Source organism: Leucoraja erinacea, chromosome 37 (genome assembly GCF_028641065.1).
Source record: "Leucoraja erinacea ecotype New England chromosome 37, Leri_hhj_1, whole genome shotgun sequence".
Taxonomy (NCBI): Eukaryota; Metazoa; Chordata; class Chondrichthyes; order Rajiformes; family Rajidae; genus Leucoraja; species Leucoraja erinaceus.
The window spans coordinates 6,247,930-6,254,370 of NC_073413.1; positions in this window are offsets into that span (position 1 = coordinate 6,247,930).

Consider the following 6,441-nt stretch of genomic DNA (forward strand, 5'->3'; position numbering starts at 1 on the left):
GCGGAGACGGAAGCCGGTTACCGAAATGGGGCCGAAAATCGCCCATGACCGTACTACGTCTTTTTCGTCGAGTGATCTATCTTGCTCGCTATAGGGTGATTTCACCAAAGGTCAAATGAGCGTAGATCCCCCCCTCACGTGACCGAAAATTTTAACTGGAGGACATATGTCACATCGGTACATGTTAGTGAATGGGGAAACACGCACTTTCCCACCCGTTAAAAACATGGAAAACGGCCGATATTTGAGCTGAAATTTTCTGTGCTGGTCGGGGTGACCGTGAAGCACAGCGACCTAAATTTTCAGGCAAAAAAAAAGATAGAAAGTAAGGTAATTACAAGAGGGAACTGAAGGTGGAACACAGCGGAAGTGATCAGCCGACATTTGCCGTGGAAATTTACAGGTCCAAAATATCGGGAAATATCGCGTTTGCTCGCTGAATTTCATCAAAAGTAAGGCATTATTAACTTACTTTTGATGAAATTCAGCGAGCAAACGCTGTCCTCCATATGTCCTCCAGTTAAAATTTTCAGTCACGTGAGGGGGGATCTACGCTCATTTGACATTTGGTAAAATCACCCTATAGTATCTGGTTTGGTGGACTGTGTGGGGTGGGAGGACCCGTTGCTCCTCTCGTGCAGCAGGTAGGTGCTGCACAGGACAAAGGGAGATGTCTTGTATATCATTTATCCTGTGGGTAGTGACTAGTCTTGCTGCCAGCATTGAGTGAAACATTAAAGACTTCTGTTGTAAGTTAAAGACTCTCAAATTTTGTGCAGACTTAGAAAACAAACACAAAAATAGCAAAGAACCATTCATATAAAAAGGTTATCAAAATAAACCAGTTTCAGCCCTTTCACGTTATGTAACAATCTCCTCTTTAATAAATAAAACGGTTCATTAACATTGATGATAATGTGTTTAAATAAATAATATCTGAGGCTGTTGCCCCTCATTTATCGCTGAACTCCTGAGGTGTAGTGACTCAACATTCGATCAATCCCAGCGGATCTGCTCGAGCGGGATTGATTTGTCCTGACTGTGGGCAGCCGGAGTCCAACTCTGGTGGTGAAGAGTTGCCGTGCCCCACATTCCCATTGTCACTTGAAGGCTCGTTGGCGCCTCCCTCCTTAAATTTGCAGTTCTCCATCAGCTGAAACTGAAACAAACATGATTTCATAGAGCTGTGACTACAGTGAAGTTGAAATAACTGCTCCAGATTAAACAGTTTGCAGTGTAATGTAGACAAAAGTGCTGGAGAAACTCAGTGGGTGCAGCAGCATCTATGGAGCGAAGGAAATGGGCAACGTTTCGGCACGAAACGTTGCCTATTTCCTTCGCTCCATAGATGCTGCTGCACCCGCTGTGTTTCTCCAGCACGTTTGTCTACCTTCGATTTTCCAGCATCTGCTGTTCCTTCTTAAACAAATCGCATGTCTAATTACAAGTTCTGATAACCAAACCAATCTTTGGCCATACCCTTACCCCAAAATAACACTTCAAGTGCTGGAGTAACTGCTGGGCGGCATGGTGGAGCAGCAGTAGAGTTTTTCCGCTATGCAACGCCAGAGACCCGGGTTCGATCCTGACTACGGGTGCTGTCTACCGAGTTTGTACATTCTCCCCGTGACTTCCCACACTCCAAAGACGTACAGGTTTGTTGGTTAATTGGTTTGATATAAGTGTAAATTGGCCCTAGTGTGCAGGATGGTGTTAATGTGCAGGGATCACTGGTCGGCACGGACTCGATGGGCCAAAGGGCCTGTTTCTGCGCTGTATCTCTAACTGCTTTATTTATCACATATGCAACAACTGCACAATGCACTTCTTGCACATGCGGGCAGTGGCTATTTTGCTGCATTTTTCAAATCTCAGCGAGTCAGACAGCATCTCTGGAGCACATGGATATGTAACGTTACAGGTCATCCTTCTTGAATCTGTATAGGGTCCCAACCCGAAATGTCACTTCTCCAGAGATACTGTCTGAAACCGTGAGTTACTCCAGCACTTATTGTTTTTTTTAATAAACCATCATATGCACTACCCTTGTGTCTCCACACCCACCTCCCTCACATTTCTCCCTACAACATATGAGACATTAACTGGATGGGGTGGGAGATTGCAACCTTCACGCGGTCCGCCCTGTTTCGACGAATGCAACCAACCCAGCGTGCACAATCAAATAAGATCAAATAGAACAAGTTGTCCTACGACTTTAGGCTGTGCACGCCTCACGCAAGAAGAAGATCTCAGCGATCAATCCCAAAATCCCAGTGGTAGGGCAACACGGTGGCGCAGCGGTAGAGTTGCTGCCTTACAGCGCTTGCAGTGCCAGAGACCCAGGTTCAATCCTGAATACAGGTGCTGTCTGTACAAAGTTCGTACATTCTCCCCGTGGCCTGTGTGGGTTTTCTTCGAGATCTTCCGTTTCCTCCCACATTCCAAAGACGTACAGGTTTGTAGGGTAATTGGGGTGTGTTTGTATACTTGGTATAAGTGTAAATTGTCCCTAGTGTATGTAGGATAGTGTTAGCGTGCGGGGATCGCTGGTCGGTGCAGACTCAGTGGGCCAACGGGACTGTTCTGCGCTGTATAGAAACATAGAAAGTAGGTGCAGGAGTAGGCCATTCGGCCCTTCGAGCCTGCACCGCCATTCAATATGATCATGGCTGATCATCCAACTCAGTATCCCGTACCTGCCTTCTCTCCATACCCCCTTAGCCACAAGGGCCACATCTAACTCCCTCTTAAATATAGCCAATGAACTGGCCTCAACCACCCTCTGTGGCAGAGAGTTCCAGAGATTCACCAATCTCTGTGGGAAAAAAGTTCTTCTCATCTCGGTTTTAAAGGATTTCCCCCTTATCCTTAAGCTGTGACCCCTTGTCCTGGACTTCCCCAACATCGGGAACAATCTTCCTTCATCTAGCCTGTCCAACCCCTTAAGAATTTTGTAAGTTTCTATAAGATCCCCCCTCAATCTTCTAAATTCTAGCGAGTATAAACCGAGTCTATCCAGTCTTTCTTCATATGAAAGTCCTGACATCCCAGGAATCAGCCTGGTGAACCTTCTCTGCACTCCCTCTATGTTTTTTTTGTTTTTTTTTTAAATTTTCACACAGAGAGTGGTGAATCTCTGGACCTCTCTGCCACAGAGGGTAGTTGAGGCCAGTTCATTGGCTATATTTAAGAGGGAGTTAGATGTGGCCCTTGTGGCTAAGGGGATCAGGGGGTATGGAGAGAAGGCAGGTACGGGATACTGAGTTGGATGATCAGCCATGATCATATTGAATGGCAGTGCAGGCTCGAAGGGCCGAATGGCCTACTCCTGCACCTAATTTCTATGTTTCTATGTATCTCTAAACTAAAACTAAACCATACTAAAATAACCATGTAATAATGTAACAATCAAACAGGAGACAATGGGATTCTCTGCTTCCTTACAGGAGGGTGATTTTCATGCCCTTCTACTCACCGTGCTGTAGAGAGTGTTGTTGGTGTTGGAACATAAATAGCGAGCACTCTTTCTTCCTTTAATCAAGATGCCAGTGTTGGTGAACTCAATGTCCATCAGAGCTGAAAACAACAGGGTAATGTTGGTAGATTTACTCACTTCACAGTCTACAACAAAGTTTAGTTTACTTTAGAGACACAGCGTGTAAACAGGCCCTTTGGCCCACCGTGTCCACACCGACCAGTGATCACCCCCTGTACACTAGCACTATCCTACACACGAGTGACAATTTACTGAAGCCAATTAACCTTAAGGGCCTGTCCCACTGAACGAGAGTTCAAGAGTTCTCCCGAGTTTTCCCCTGATTCGAACTCGGAGAAGGTCCGTAGGAGTTCGTGGATGTCACATAGCGGCTCGTACGAGTAACGGTAGGTAATCCGGTAAACTCGTGACGTTTTTTTCAACACTGTGAAAAATGTCCACGAGTAAAAAAACACTCGTGATGAAATTTTAAAAAACTTTTTTAAACTGTACCGGCCGCTACGAGACATCCCCGAACTCCTACGGACATGCCGCTGCGGACATTCTCCGAGTTCGAATCAGGGGAAAACACGGGAGAACTCTTGAATTACCTCATACAGTGGGACAGGGGTTTTACAAACCTGCACGTCTTTGGAATATGGGGGGAAACCGGAGCACCTGGAGAAAACCCACATGGTCACAGGGAGAATGTACAAACTCCTTACAGACAGCACCCGTTGTCAGGATCGAACCCGGGCCTCTGGCGCTGAAAGGCAACAGCTCTACCACTGCGCCACTCTGCTGCCCGAAAGTATGGTGATCACCACGGAGGGATATGGATCAAAGTGTAGGCGGAATTAGTTTATCCACATATTAGTTTATGCGGTGCTGGCTCGAAGGGCCGAATGGCCTCCTCCTGCACCTATTTTCTATTTTCTATCTTGTCACCACGATCGGAACAGACATTGTGGGCGGAAGGGCCTGTCCCTGTGCTGTACCACGTTGTCTGTTCGATATTCTATTCCTGGTTTTCAAATGCTCTATAATAGCCAATTAATCAACAAACAAGCAAAGCTTTGCGGAATTGGTGTTTAAGAAGGAACTGCAGATGCTGGAGAATCGAAGGTTACACAAAAAAGCTGGAGAAACTCAGCGGGTGCAGCAGCATCTATGGAGCGAAGGAAATAGGCAACGTTTCGTCCCGAAACGTTGCCTATTTCCTTCGCTCCATAGATGCTGCTGCACCCGCTGAGTTTCTCCAGCTTTTTTGTGTAACCTTTGCGGAATTAGTTGAAGTGATTGTTTCCTTACTGTGATCATTCTGGCGCCTCGTCTTGCTGACTTGCCCCTCATTGTTGATCTGGATGTAGAGGGTAACGTGTCGGTGGGAGGGCTGGCCAGGATTGGGGTCGTGTCCTCTGCCGTGGACCAGCTCCACCGGACTTGCCTCGATCAAGCTCATCGCCGAGAATGACAGAATCAGCAGAAGGCCCAGTGGAATTGCTAAGTGGGGCATGGCAGCAATTCACACTTAACTGTTCAAAACAAAAAAAAGTTGGCATTTAAATGTTATTCGGAAGGCCCAACTCCAAGGCAGCTCTTCTGCCCAAGAAAGTATCCTGCCTGATAGCATCATTCCAATGTACAGGGAACACAACAGGCTGCAGAGAGTGGTAGACTCAGCTCAGTCCATTACAGTGTTTAAGAGGGAACTGCAGATGCTGGAGAATCGAAGGTTACACAAAAAGGCTGGAGGGGTTTCGGCCCGAAACGTTGCCTATTTCCTTCGCTCCATAGATGCTGCTGCACCCGCTGAGTTTCTCCAGCCTTTTTGTGTAACCTTCAGTCCATTACAGGTTTGCCACTCCCTATCATCAAAAGCATCTACATGAGGCACTGCCTTAAGAAGGTGGCATCTATCATCAACAATTCCCAACATCGGAGCCGTGATTTTTCTCTGCTACCATCGGGCAGGAGGTGCGGAGACCCACAGTCCTACACCACCAAGTTTAAGAGCAGTTACTTTTTCTGCAGCCATCAGATTCACGACCCCCCCCCCCATTTAATTTTCAAATAGATTCAAATTTCAATCAACTGCGTGCCGGAAAGAACTGCAGATACTGGTTTAAATCAAAGATAGACACAAAATGCTGGAGTAACTCAGTGGGACATGGGACAGGCAGCATCCCTGGAGAGGAGGAATGGGTGACGTTTCGGGTCGAGACCCTTCTTCAGACTGATGTCAGGGATAAGGTACAGCCCATGCTCTGTATCACCCACTCCCCTAACAAAATTCCTTCTCTCCAGAGATGCTGCCTGTCCCGCTGAGTTACTCCAGCATTTCATGCCCATCTTCTGATTCTCATAGTCAAACAATGCTGTTTTATTGTTTTTTTAATCTCGAGCTTCCCTCATTAACCAGAAGCTACTAAAATCCTTGCATCACCTGAACAACTTTCATCTCCACCCTTATCACAGACATTCCATATGTTCTCTCCGCCTCTCCTCCTGTCTGCAATTTTAAAACACATTTCTCACCTTTCCAGGCCTGTCAAGGGGACCTGTAGACACTCTACAGGTGCTGGGATCATGAGAGAAATAGATCGGGTGAATGCACAGTCTTTAGCCCAGAGTCGGGAGATCAAGAACTAGAGGTCATAAGTTTAAGTTGAGGGGGGGGGGAAGATTTAGTTTAGAGATACAGCACGCAAACAGGTTCTTTGGTCCACCAAATCTGCACTGATCAGCGATCCCCGCACACTAACACTACACACACTAGGGACAGTTTACACTTATACCACACCAATTAACCTACAAACTTGTACGTCTTTGGTATGTGGGAGGATACCGAAGATCTCAGAGAAAATCCACGCAGTCACTGGGAGAACGTACAAACTCAAGTTCAAGTTCAAGTGAGTTTATTGTCATGTGTCCCTGATAGGACAATGAAATTCTTGCTTAGCTTC